The following is a 12,977-nucleotide window of genomic DNA, read 5'->3' as shown; positions in this document are numbered from 1 at the left end:
TCATCCTTCTGAATTCCAGCGAGTACAGACCCAGAGCCATCAAACGTTCCTCGTATGATAAGCCTTTCATGTCCAAAATCATCCTTGTGAACCTCCTCTGGATCCTCTCCAAAGCCAGCACATCTTTTCTAAGGTGAGGGGCCCAAAACTGTTCACGATACTCAAAGTGAGGCCTCACCAGTGTCTTATAAAACATCAGCATCACATCCTTGCTTTTGTATTCTAGACCTCTTGAAATGAATGCAAACATGGCATTTGCCTTCCTCACCACCGACTCAACCTGTAAGTTAACCTGCAGGTTGTTCTGCACAAGGACTCCCAAGTCCTTCTGCATCTCAGATTCCTGGATTTTCTCCCTGTTTAGAAAATAGACTGCACATTTATTTCTTCTACTAAAGTGCACGTCCTTGCCTTTTCCAACATTGTATTTCATTTGCCACTTTCTTGTCCATTCTACTAATCTGTCTAAGTCCTTCTGCATCCTACCCGTTTCCTTAACACTACCTGCCCCTCCACCAATCTTTGTATCATCTGCAAACTTGGCAACAAATCCATCTATTCCATCATCTAAATCATTGATATACAGCATAAAAAGAAGTGGTCCCAACGCCAACCCCTGTGGAACACCACTAGTCACTGGCAGCCAACCAGAAAAGGATCCTTTTATTCCCACTCGCTGTCTCCTACCAATCAGCCAATGATCTAACCATGTTAGGAACTTTCCTGTAATACCATGGGCTCTTAACTTGGTAAGCAGTCTCATGTGTGATACCTTGTCAAAGGCCTTCTGAAAGTCCAAATATACAACATCCACTGCATCCCCTTTATCTATCATACTTGTAATCTCCTCAAAGAATTCCGACAGGTTCTTCAGTCAGGATTTTCCCTGAAGAAAACCATGCTGAATTTGTACTATCTTGTCCTGTGTCACCAAGTATTTCATCACCTCATCCTTAACAATTGACTCTAATATCTTCCCAACTACTGAGGTCAGGCTAATTAGTCTATAATTTATATATATGACTTATATACATTTAGGTCTTTCAGCTTTTTGAGCACCTTCTCTCTTGTAACAGTAACTGCACCCACTTCTCTTCCTTTACACACAATACAGTATCTGGCACACTGCTAGTGTCTTGCACAGTGAAGGCTGATACAAAATACTCATTTAGTTCAGCAGCCATCTCCTTGTCCCCCATTATTATTTCTCCTGCCTCATTTTCTAGCGGTCCCATATCTATTCTCATTTCTCTTTTAGTTCTAACATACTGGAAAATACTTTTACTATCCACTTTGATATTAATTGCTAGCCTGCTTTCTTATTTCATCTTTTTCTTCTAATGAATCTTTTAGTTGCTCTCTGTAGGTTTTTAAAAACTTCCCAATCCTCTATCGTGCCACTAAATTTTGCTTTACTGTATGCCCTCTTTTGCTCCTACAATAGCTTTGACTTCCCTTTTCAGCCACAGTTGTACTATTTTACCATTTGAGTATTTCTTCATTTTTGGAATACACATGTCCTGCCCATTCCTTATTTTTCCCAGAAATGCACAGCATTGCTGCTCTGCCAGCAGCTCTTTCCAATTTAATTTGGTGAACTCCTCTCTCATACCACTGTAATTTCCCTTACTCCACTGAAATACTGCCACATCAGACTTTACTTTCTCCCTATCAAATTTCAAGTTGAACACAATCATATTGTGATCACTGGTTCCCAAGGGTTCTTTTACCTTAAGTAACCTAATCGCCTCCGGTTCATTATAAAACACTCAATTCAGTATAGCTGATCCCCTAATAGGCTCAGTGACAAGCTGTTCTAAAAAGCTAACTCTTAGGCATTCAACACATTAACTCTCTTGAGATCCATTACCAACCTAATTTTCCCAATTGCCTACAAGTTAAAATCTCCCATGACTACCATAACATTGCCCTTTTGACTCACCTTTTCTATTTCCCATTGTAACCTGTGGTCCACCTCCCAGCCACTGCTGGGAGGCCTGTTTATAACTGCAACCAACGTCCTTTTAACCTTGCAGTTTCTTAATTCAACAGACAAGGATTCAACATATTCTACTGATGTCACATCTTTCTACTGATTTGAAGCCATTCTTTACCAGTAGAGCCACACCACCCCCTCTATCTACCTTCCTAGCTCTCCGATATAAAGTGTAACCTTGGACATTCAGCTCCCAACTACAACCATCCTTCAGCTATGATTCAGTGGTGGCCACAACATCATATCTGGCAATCTATAATATTGCAAGAAGATCATCCACCTTATTTCTTACACTACATGCATTTAGATACAACACCTTGAGTACCATATTTGCTATCCTTTCTGACTCTGCATCCCTAATGATTTGATACTCAGCCTGCTGGCTGCAACTAAATCCCATCACTTGCCTGCCCTCCCTGACAATCTGACTGCACATTATCTTCACTTTTTTACCATCTGTCTTTTCCTGAGTTCCTTCACTCCGGTTCCCACCCCCTCCCAAGTTAGTTTAAACCCTCCCCAACAGCTCTAACAAACTTGCCTGTGAAAATATTGGTCCCCCTCGGGTTCAGGTGGAACCCATCACTTTTGAACAGGTCATACCTCCCCCAGAAGAGATCCCAAGAACCTGAAGCCCTGTCCCCTATAACAGCTTCTCAGCCACACACTTATCTGCCGAATCATCACGTTTCTACCCTTATTGGCATGTGGCACAGGCAGCAATCCAGAAATTACTACCCGGGAGGTCCTGCTTCTCAGCTTTCTACCTAGCTCTCTAAGTTCTTTTTTCAGGACTTCATTGCTTTTCCTTCCTATGTCATTGGTACCAATGTGTACCAAGATATTTGGCTGCTCCCCCTTCCTCTCCAAACTATTGTGGACGTGATCTGAGACATCCCTGATCCCATCAAGTCCACAGAATGACTTGGTATTATTGTTACCCACAAACTAGTTTATGTGGGATTGCGAATTCAATAGTTACATCTTGTAAGAAACTGAAAACACCACACCAGCACTACCATCTCCACCAATACTCCAATCACACTCCCACCCCTACTCTAATCACATTCCCGCCTCCTGCCTGCAAAAGCATATAGCAGCTCTTTTCAGAACTGCATAACTAGTGACATGCTCATTGTTACATTTCCTTTCCATTTTATGTGTGGATGATAATAGACTGAACTAACTTTTCTACCATCAAAATTCTCAATTTAATTCTTGTCCCTCTAACACAAATCCAACTCTAATATATTCAAAACCATGAAGTATCATCAGGCATTAAGCCAATCTTTGACAATGTGGTTGTCCAATTTCTCTACTTTTTTTTAACAGTGGACAGCATTTTTTCTTATTATTTATAAAAATCAATAGAGTACACTGCTACTTATGATCATATAAGTTGTAGGCAGTATACTATACCTTAAGATATATGATTGCAGGAAATTCATTTGGAAAGATTCAAGCAAAATCAACTGAAAATGAATTAACTATTGTAAACGAACCCCCTGAAAGGTAAGTAAAACCATGAGAAAACAGGGAGTTTACAAGTATAATGCTTATTATGAACTGTAAAGGATAATATTAAGATTCAAGTCACTTTCATTATTGTTAGCAACGTTGTGAGTTGCAATTGAAATAGAGCAAAGTTAGCTGGTTTAGTTGGCTGGCAACACCCGCATCCCGTAAATGAATAAATTAAAAATAAGTGATCGTTCTCATTTAGTTGATCTCATTTTGAGACGTTTACCAAATAAATCATTTCTGATGTTACAGGAGGTGTGTATATTTTTAAATATGTATTCCATGTGGCCTGATATTAAGCTTATTTCCCAACAGAAAGAGGAAACTCAGGTTTAGCTCATAATTTTGTGCAAAGTCAGTTGTTTAGTAATACAGCCTTATTTATTTGTTAAGCTGGTGGCCAAATATTTTAATTCTGATTCCCATTCCTGTTCCTGCATGCCGGTCCATGGCTTTCTTTTGTGCCAAGATGAGGCCTCCCTTAGGGTGGAGGAGCAACACATTATATTCTATGTGGGTAGCCTCCAACTTGGCGGCATGAACATCAATTTCTCCTTCTGGTAAAAAAAACTGCCACCGGGCTCCCCCCTTCTTCTACTTTTCACTCTGAACTTTTACCTCTCCTCACCCGCCTATCACTTCCCCCTGAGTTCCCTCCTTCTTCCCTTTCTCCCATAGTCCACTCCTCTCTCCTATCAGATTCCTTCTTCTCCAGCCCTTGACTTTTCCAACCCAATAGGCTTCATCTATCACCTTCCAGCTCGCCTCCTTCCCCTCCCCCCATCTTTTTATTCTGGAGCCTTCCCCCTTCCTTCTCAGTTCCTGAGGAAGTGCCTCAGCCCAAAACGTGAACTGTTTATTCATTTCCATTAATTCTGTCTGACCTGCTGAGTTTCTCCAACATTTTGTATATGTTAACTTATTTGTTGCAGTGGACATCATGATCCAGTTCATCTGTTGCTAAAATGACTGAGATGGTTTTTTGAAATATATTGCATACTCTAATGTTACCACCGATAAAGGACAGGAGAGATCAGGAGCTCTGTTCTGCACATCTTCTCTTTCACTGTATTTATAAGTTGTCATACATTAGAAGTCTGGTGAAAATTTAGACCGTAAGACCATAAGACAAAGGAGCAGAAGGTGGCCATTCAGCCCATCGAGTCTGCTCTGCCATTTCATTATGAGCTGATCCAATCTCCCCTTTAGTCCCATTCCCCCGCCTTCTCACCATGACCTTTGATGCCCTGACTACTCAGATACCTATCAATCTCTGCCTTAAATACACCCAATGACTTGGCCTCCACTGCCACCCGTGGCAACAAATTCCATAGATTCACCACCCTCTGGCTAAAAATTTTTTTTCGCATCTCTGTTCTGAATGGGCGTCCTGCAATCCTCAAGTCATGTCCTCTTGTACTAGACTCCCCCACCATGGGAAACAAAGTTGCCACATCCACTCTGTCCATGCCTTTCAACATTCGAAATGTTTCTATGAGGTCCCCCCTCATTCTTCTAAACTCCAAGGAGTACAGTCCAAGAGCGGTCAAACGTTCCTCATATGTTAACCCTCTCATTCCTGGAATCATTCTAGTGAATCTTCTCTGAACCCTCTCCAATGTCAGCACATCCTTTCTTAAATAAGGAGCCCAAAATTGCACACAGTATTCCAAGTGAGGTCTTACCAGGGCCTTATAGAGCCTCAACATCACATCCCTGCTCCTATGCTCTATTTCTCTAGAAATGAATGCCAACGTTGCATTCGCCTTCTTCACCACCGACTCAACCTGGAGGTTAACCTTAAGGGTATCCTGCATGAGGACTCCCAAGTCCCGTTGCATCTCAGAACTTTGAATTCTCTCCCCATTTAAATAATAGTCTGCCCGTTTATTTCTTCTACCAAAGTAAATGACCGTACACTTCCCGACATTGTAATTCATTTGCCATTTCTTTGCCCATTCCCCCAATCTATCCAAGTCTCTCTGCAGACTCTCTGTTTCCTCAGCACTACCGGCCCCTCCACCTATCTTTGTATCATCAGCAAACTTAGCTACAAAGCCATCTATTCAATAATCCAAATCGTTGATATACAGCATAAAAAGAAACGGCCCCAACACAGACCCCTGTGGAACACCACTGGTAACCGGCAGCCAACCAGAATGGGATCCTTTATTCCCACTCCCTGTTTCCTGCCAATCAACCAATGCTCTATCCACGTATGTAACTTTCACATAATTCCATGGGCTCTTATCTTGTTTAGCAGCCTCATGTGCGGCACCTTGTCAAAAGCCTTTCGAAAATCCAAATACACAACATCCACTGCATTTCGCTTGTCTAGCCTACAGAATCAGAATCAGAATCAGAGTCCTTCATTATCGCCAAGTATGAGGACACATACAGGGAATTTGATGCCGGTTTCCCTGAGCTTTCTCTGTACAGAATTAAAAGCAAACAAAAACAATAGTGCAAATAATCATAAACTATATACAGTGAGGTCCACCTCATTGAATGTACAGGTGGACTTGATTTATAATAGACTAAAATCCAATGTTCATAAGACTGGTGGCATATAGAAAGAAACTGTTCTTGTACCTATTTGTCCTGGCATACAGTGATCTAAAGCGCCTACCAGAAGGAAGGAGTTGGAACAGGTGATGTCCAGGGTGTGATGGGTCTACAATAATGCTGCTTGCTCGCTTCCTGACTCTAGATGCATATAAGTCCTGGATCGAGGGCAGCTTCACACCAATAATCCTTTCTGTAGCCCTGACGGTTCTTTGGAGTCTATTCTTGTCTTGTTTGGTAGCTGATCCAAACCAGACAGTGATGGACGAACAGAAAACAGACTGGATTATTCCTGAATTGAATTGAATCAGCAGCTCCTGAGGCAGGTTGTACTTCCTGAGTTGACATAGGAAATACAACCTCTGCTGAGCCCTTTTGATAAGAGCGTCCACGTTGGGTGTCCACTTCAGGCCCTGGGAGATTGTGACACCCAGAAATCTGAAGGTCTCCACAGCAGACACAATACTGTTGAGTATAGTGAGTAGGGGGAGTACTGGGGGGCTCCTCCTGAAGTCCACTGTCATCTCCACAGTCTTGAGCGTATTTAGCTCCAGATTGTTCTGACCACACCAGAGGGCCAGCCATTCCACCTCCCATCTGTATGCAGACTCATCACCGTCTTGAATAAGGCCAATGACAATGGTGTCGTCTACTTGTAACTTCCCCAAGAAATTGCACTAGGTTTGTCAGGCAGGATTTTCCTTTAAGGAAACCATGCTGAGTTCTGCCTATCTTGTCATATGCCTCCAGGTACTCCATAACCTCATCCTTGACAATTGATTCCAACAACTTCCCAACCACCGATGTCAAGCTAACAGGTCTATAATTTCCTTTTTGCTTCCTTGCCCCCTTCTTAAATAGCAGAGTGACATTTGCAATCTTCCAGTCCTCCAGAACCAGGCCAGAATCTATCGACTTTTGAAAGATCCTTGCTAATGCCTCTGCAATCTCCACTGCTACTTCCTTCAGAACACAAGGGTGCATTCCATCTGGTCCAGGAGATTTATCTACCCTTAGACTATTCAGCTTCCTGAGTACTTTCTCTGTCGTAATTGTGACTGCGCATATTTCTCTTCCCTGACACCCTTGAATGCCCAGTATATTGCTGATGTCTTCCTCAGTGAAGACTGATGCAAAATACTCATTCAGTTCCTCCGCCATCTCCTTATCTCCCATTACAATTTCTCCAGCATCATTTTCTATCAGTCCTATATCTACTTTCACCTGTCTTTTACTCTTTATATACTTGAAAAAGCTTTTAGTATCCTCTTTGATATTATTTGCTAGCTTCCTTTCATAGTTCATCTTTTCCCTCTTAATGACCTTCTCAGTTTCCTTTTGTAAGCTTTTAAAAACTTCCCAATCCTCTGTCTTCCCACTAATTTTTGCTTCCTTGTATGCCCTCTGCTTTGCTTTTACTTTGGCTTTGACTTCTCTTGTCAGCCACGGTTGCATCCTTTTTCCATTCGAAAATTTCTTCTTCTTTAAAATATATCTGTCTTGCATCTTCCTCACTTCTCGCATAAACTCCAGCCTCTGCTGCTCTGCCGTCCTTCCTGCTAGTGTCCCTTTCCAGTCAACCTTGGCCTGTTCCTCTCTCATGCCACTGTAATTTCCTTTACTCCACTGAAATACCGACACATCGGATTTTGGATTCTCTTTCTCAAATTTCAAAGTGAACTCAATTATGTTATGATCACTGCCTCCTAAGGGTTCCTTCACTTCCATCTCCCTAATCACCTCTGGTTCATTACACAATACCCAATCCAGCACAGCCGATCCCCTAGTGGGCTCAACAACAAGCTGTTCTAAAAAGCCATCTCATAGACATTCTACAAATTCTCTCTCTTGAGATCCAGTGCCGACCTGATTTTCCCAATCCACTCGCATGTTAAAATCCCTTACAATTATCATAACACTGCCCTTCTGGCAAGCCTTTTCTATTTCCTGTTGTAATTTGTAGTCCGCATCACTGCAGCTGTTTGGAGGCCTGTAGATAACTGCCATCAGGGTCCTTTTACCCCTGTGATTTCTTAGCTCAACCCATAAAGATTCTGTGCCTTCCGATCCTATGTCAACTCTTTCTAATGATTTAATATCATTTCTTACCATTAAAGCCATGCCACCCCCTCTACCTACCTGTCTATCCCTCTGATCCACTGTGTATCCTTGGACGTTCAGCTCCCAGAGACATGCATCCTTTAGCCACGTCTCAGTGATGGCCACAATATCATACTTGCCAATCTGTATCTGTACAACAAGATCATCCACCTTATTCCTTATGCTGCATGCATTTAAGTATAACACCTTAAGTCCAGAATTTGGTACTTTTTGCATTGATTGCACTGCAACTCATCCCAATGGCTGCAAATTTGCTCCATCACCAGCCTGTCCTTCCTGACATCCTTACTGCTCACTACCTTAGATCTATTTCTGTTTTCCCTTTCCTCCGTTCCATCATTCCGGTTCACATCCCCCTGCCAAATTAGTTTAAACCTTCCCAAACAGCTCTATTAAACCTTCCCACCAGGATATTGGTCCCCCTAGGGTTCAAGTGTATCCCGTCCTTTCTGTACAGATCACACCTGCCCCAAAAGAGGTCCCAATAATCCAGAAAATTGAATCCCTGCACCCTGCTCCAATCCCTCCGCCACGTATTTATCCTCCAGCTCATTCCATTCCTACTCTCACTGTCGCGTGGCACAGGCAGTAATCCCAAGATTACTACCTTTGTGGTCATTCTCAACTGCCTTCCTAACTCCCTATATTCTCCTTTCAGGACCTCTTCCCTTTTCCTACCTATGTCATTGGTACCTATATGTACCATGACCTCTGGCTCCTCACCCTCCCACTTCAGGATATTGTGGATGCAATCAGAAACATTCCGAACCCTGGTACCAGGGAGGCAAACTACCATCTGGGTCTCCTGATTGCGTCCACAGAATTGCCTATCTAACCCCCTAACTATTGAGTCCCCTATTAGTACTGCCTTCCTCTTCCTTTCCCTATCCTTTCTGAGCCACAGGGCCAGACTCTGTGCCGGAGAGATGGCCACTGTTGCTTCCCCCAGGTAGGCTGTCCTCCCCAACAGTACTCAAACAGGAGTACTTATTGTCAAGGGGTACAGCCACTGGGGTACTCTCTAGTACCCGACTCTTCCCCTTCCCCTTCCTAACCGTGACCCACCTGTCTGCCTCTTGTGGCCCTGGTGTGACCACCTGCCTGTAACTCCTCAACTCCTCACTCTCCCTGACCAGACGAAGGTCATCGAGCTGCAGCTCCAGTTCCCTAACACGGTCCCTTAGGAGCTGCAACTTGGTGCACCTGGCGCAGATGTGTTCGTCCAGGAGGCTAGAAGACTCCAGGACCTCCCACATCCGACACCGAGAACAACAAGCTGCCCTGACACTCATACTTCCCCCTTTCCTCAAAAAACAGGAAAAACTGAAACCTAAACCTATCTTGCCTCGCCCGTTTCTGCCTAAGCCCATTGGGTCAAAGCCCTTAAGCCTACACTCTGCTCACTCCACTGCCCGCTGTTTAAGGCTGTGTCCTTTTTAAATCTTCCCCACTTCACCACCTGATGTCACACGCCTGCGCAGTCCCGACTCTCTTAACTCCGATGAGAATAAGAAAAAATCAAAATGGCTCCCACCGCACCCCATTCTGATCCTCCTACTTCCTTCTCGTATTTCTAGTGTTTTATACTAGAAAATTTCTAGTATTTTAATCTGTTTATGTTTCTTAATGTACGTACTCTATATTATTGTATTTCCCAAATAAATAATAAGGAACAAACTTATTGTATAGATATTTCCAATTATCTCATTAATATTTATTTAAAAAATGAAGCTAATGATTTATCAATATAGTTCCTTTAAAAAAATCAGGCTTTCATATACCAGGAGAAATAATGAAATAGTCAAGCAAATTTCAAATGATGGAGCTGACAATAATAATTTGGTTTGTTTGGCTAATTGAAATGTTATACCTGATCCATTACTTCTAAAATTTTTATCTTCAAAAGCAAGCACCATTCACTATTTCTGTATCTTCTTCCTGCCAACTCTCCAAAAAAACCTGTTTTCCAGGCCTTTCTGCTTTACCAATTCCCTTTGCTCCCCGTTAGAGCAATGTTTTCGCCCATCCTTGGGACTCTCCATCGTAAGTTATTATTCTCTCCTAACGATTTCCCACTGAGATTAAAAAATTAGTCATTTAATATTATCTCTAGTTTGGCTTGAAGCTAAACATTTTCTTCGACAGATTGTGCTTTTATAAAATGTCCTGGATTTTTTTTTTTGCCTTACAAGTCTTATATAAATGGAAGCTAGTGATAATCATTTGCAACAATATGAAGAAAACATATATTTTCCTGAAACTGCTCTACATAGAGAGGTAATTAGTTTCTAAATATAATGATGCTAATTAGTTTAGGATATTAAAATAAATATTCTTTCCACTTTCTGTATAGGTGTGTAGTACAGCTTTCTGCATGCTGTCACGACTTATTTATCAAGCACCATTAACTTCACTATAACTGTAAGCCCAGTAAAAGAGAGTATGAAAGGCATTTGAATATGTAGTCATGCACAGGAGTCATTGTGCAGTGTTGAAAGTAATACTAGTTGGGAGCTTACACTTTATCATTGTACCTTAAGTGCTCATTAATTTTACTTCATTGTTTGCAATAGTTTTTTTTCAGTTAAACGGAGATACTGAAGAAGTTTATGTTATTCTGCAGTAAACAGAGAAGGTTAAAATAAAAATTATGAGCATTTTTAACAGAGTATATAAAAAGAAAATTTCCACTAATAAACAAACCAGCATTCCAAAGAGATATATTTAAGATAATCGCTAAATAAAATTGTATGAGATAACATGAAATTGTTTACAGAGCCCGTTGTCCAGTGTGGAATGGAATATGCAAAAGAGTGTTGCTAAAGGTATTCACTATAAGAAAATTGGACATATTCTTGAAAAGGGAACAGTTACAGAAAGAAAGAAAGAAAGAAAGGAGTCAGACTATATGAGTAGGCTTTAAAAAAGTATCTAATCACAAGTACAATGGCTGCTTCATTCTTTCTCAGTAGTAAAATTCTGACCATGGAAAACTGAAGAATACCAGTGACAAAATGAAAATAAATGATGCAAATAAATTATAAAGATGGCACTGCAAATGCTAGCTGCATTTCCAAATTGATGTAGAAACATAGAAACATAGAAAACCTACAGCACAATACAGGCCCTTCAGCCCACAAAGTTGTGCTGAATATGTCCTTACTTTAGAAATTACTAGGCTTACATATAGCCCTCTATTTTACTAAGCTCCATGTACCTATCTAAAAGTCTCTTAAAAGATCCTATCATATCTGCCTCCACCACCGTTGCTGGCAGCCCATTCCACACACTCACCACTCTCTGAGTAAAAAACTTACTCCTGACATCTCCACTGTACCTACTCCCCAGCAGCTTAAACCTGTGTCCTCTTGTGGCAACCATTTCAGCCCTGAGAAAAAGCCTCTGACTATTGGTACATACCCCGTGGGTATTTTGTTACTGTCTTATGACCATGATATAATTGAGCATCTTGTGAGCATGATGTAATTGTCTTGTGATGGTGGGGTGATGTAATTATCCTGCTAGTGTGAAGCCACATGATGTAATTTTCCCGCCGGTGTGAGGTCATGTGATGGCATGTTCCAACAGGTATACAAGGGGAAACCCCTGTTGTGACACAGTTAGTTCGTGAGTTAGTTTGTTAGTTAGTTTTGCTGCATATTCGTCTCATGACCAAGTTTCATTTTAAAAAGTGGAGTTTTTACTTCTATTGTAAGGTGCAAAACTGTTGTGCCAGCAGTTTTATTGAATCGTCGTTCAGGAATAGTGACCTGCATCTGAGATAACTCCTGCAAGATCAGGAAGGTTTGTTCAGTGTTCACCCTCCAGCAGAAGAAAGGTCAGTTCCTTTAAGCCATTTTATTTCCTTCGTCATAAATCCTTTGGACAAGGCATCTCGGCTGGGATCAGCAGTAACGTCACATATTCAAAGAAATCAGTTTTCAGGGAAATCTCTCCTTACTGACTGTATAAATCACTTGGACTTTCAATTTTACCACTTTAAGACTGTGTTCGAATTTACCACTTTAAGAACTATTCCAAAGTTTAGCTGTTTGTTAAATTGCTGTATAGCAGTTGACTTCTGGTTAAGCTGGTCGCTTGTTTACTTTTCACTTTTATTGAACAGAGTGTAATAAATGTTTATGTTTGTTTATAAAACGTGACTCAATTCTATATTCATTTTTGTCGACCACGTAACACTATCCACATGATCAATGCCTCTCATCATCTTGTACACCTCTATCAGGTCACCTCTCATCCTCTATCGCTCCAAGGAGAAAAGGCCAAGTTCACTCAACCTGTTTTCATAAGAGATGCTCCCCAATCCAGGCTACATCCTTGTAAATCTCCTCTGCACCTTTTCTATGGCTTCCACATCCTTCCTGTAGTGAGGCAACCAGAACTGAGCACAGTACACCAAAAGGGGTCTGACCAGGGTCCTATATTCATGTCTTCACAATTTCATGCACTCGAAGCTTTTATTGCAAGAATTCAAACATCTGATAATTCTGTGCAGGTTCCACCTTTTAGTTTGCTATAATTACCTATATGTGATGTGCTACCTGCAAGTTTGCAATGAGGACATTAGACAATGTGGTTCCTTTGCTGTGGGTTCCTGATCTCTGGAACTTCCTAATGTCGGTCAATGTAAAGCTAAACAGGATGATTATTATCTGAAGCACTCTTGAATTAGGTAAAAGAATAAGCAATACCTTTTGGATTAGTTCAATAGCATCACTTGGAACACTTTAAGATAAATTACTATGTTAAAGGT

The sequence above is a fragment of the Hemitrygon akajei genome, chromosome 30 (assembly GCF_048418815.1).
Source record: "Hemitrygon akajei chromosome 30, sHemAka1.3, whole genome shotgun sequence".
In the NCBI taxonomy this organism is placed as follows: domain Eukaryota; kingdom Metazoa; phylum Chordata; class Chondrichthyes; order Myliobatiformes; family Dasyatidae; genus Hemitrygon; species Hemitrygon akajei.
The sequence above is the reverse complement of the archived record's forward strand: the minus strand, read 5'-3'. Positions refer to the sequence as shown.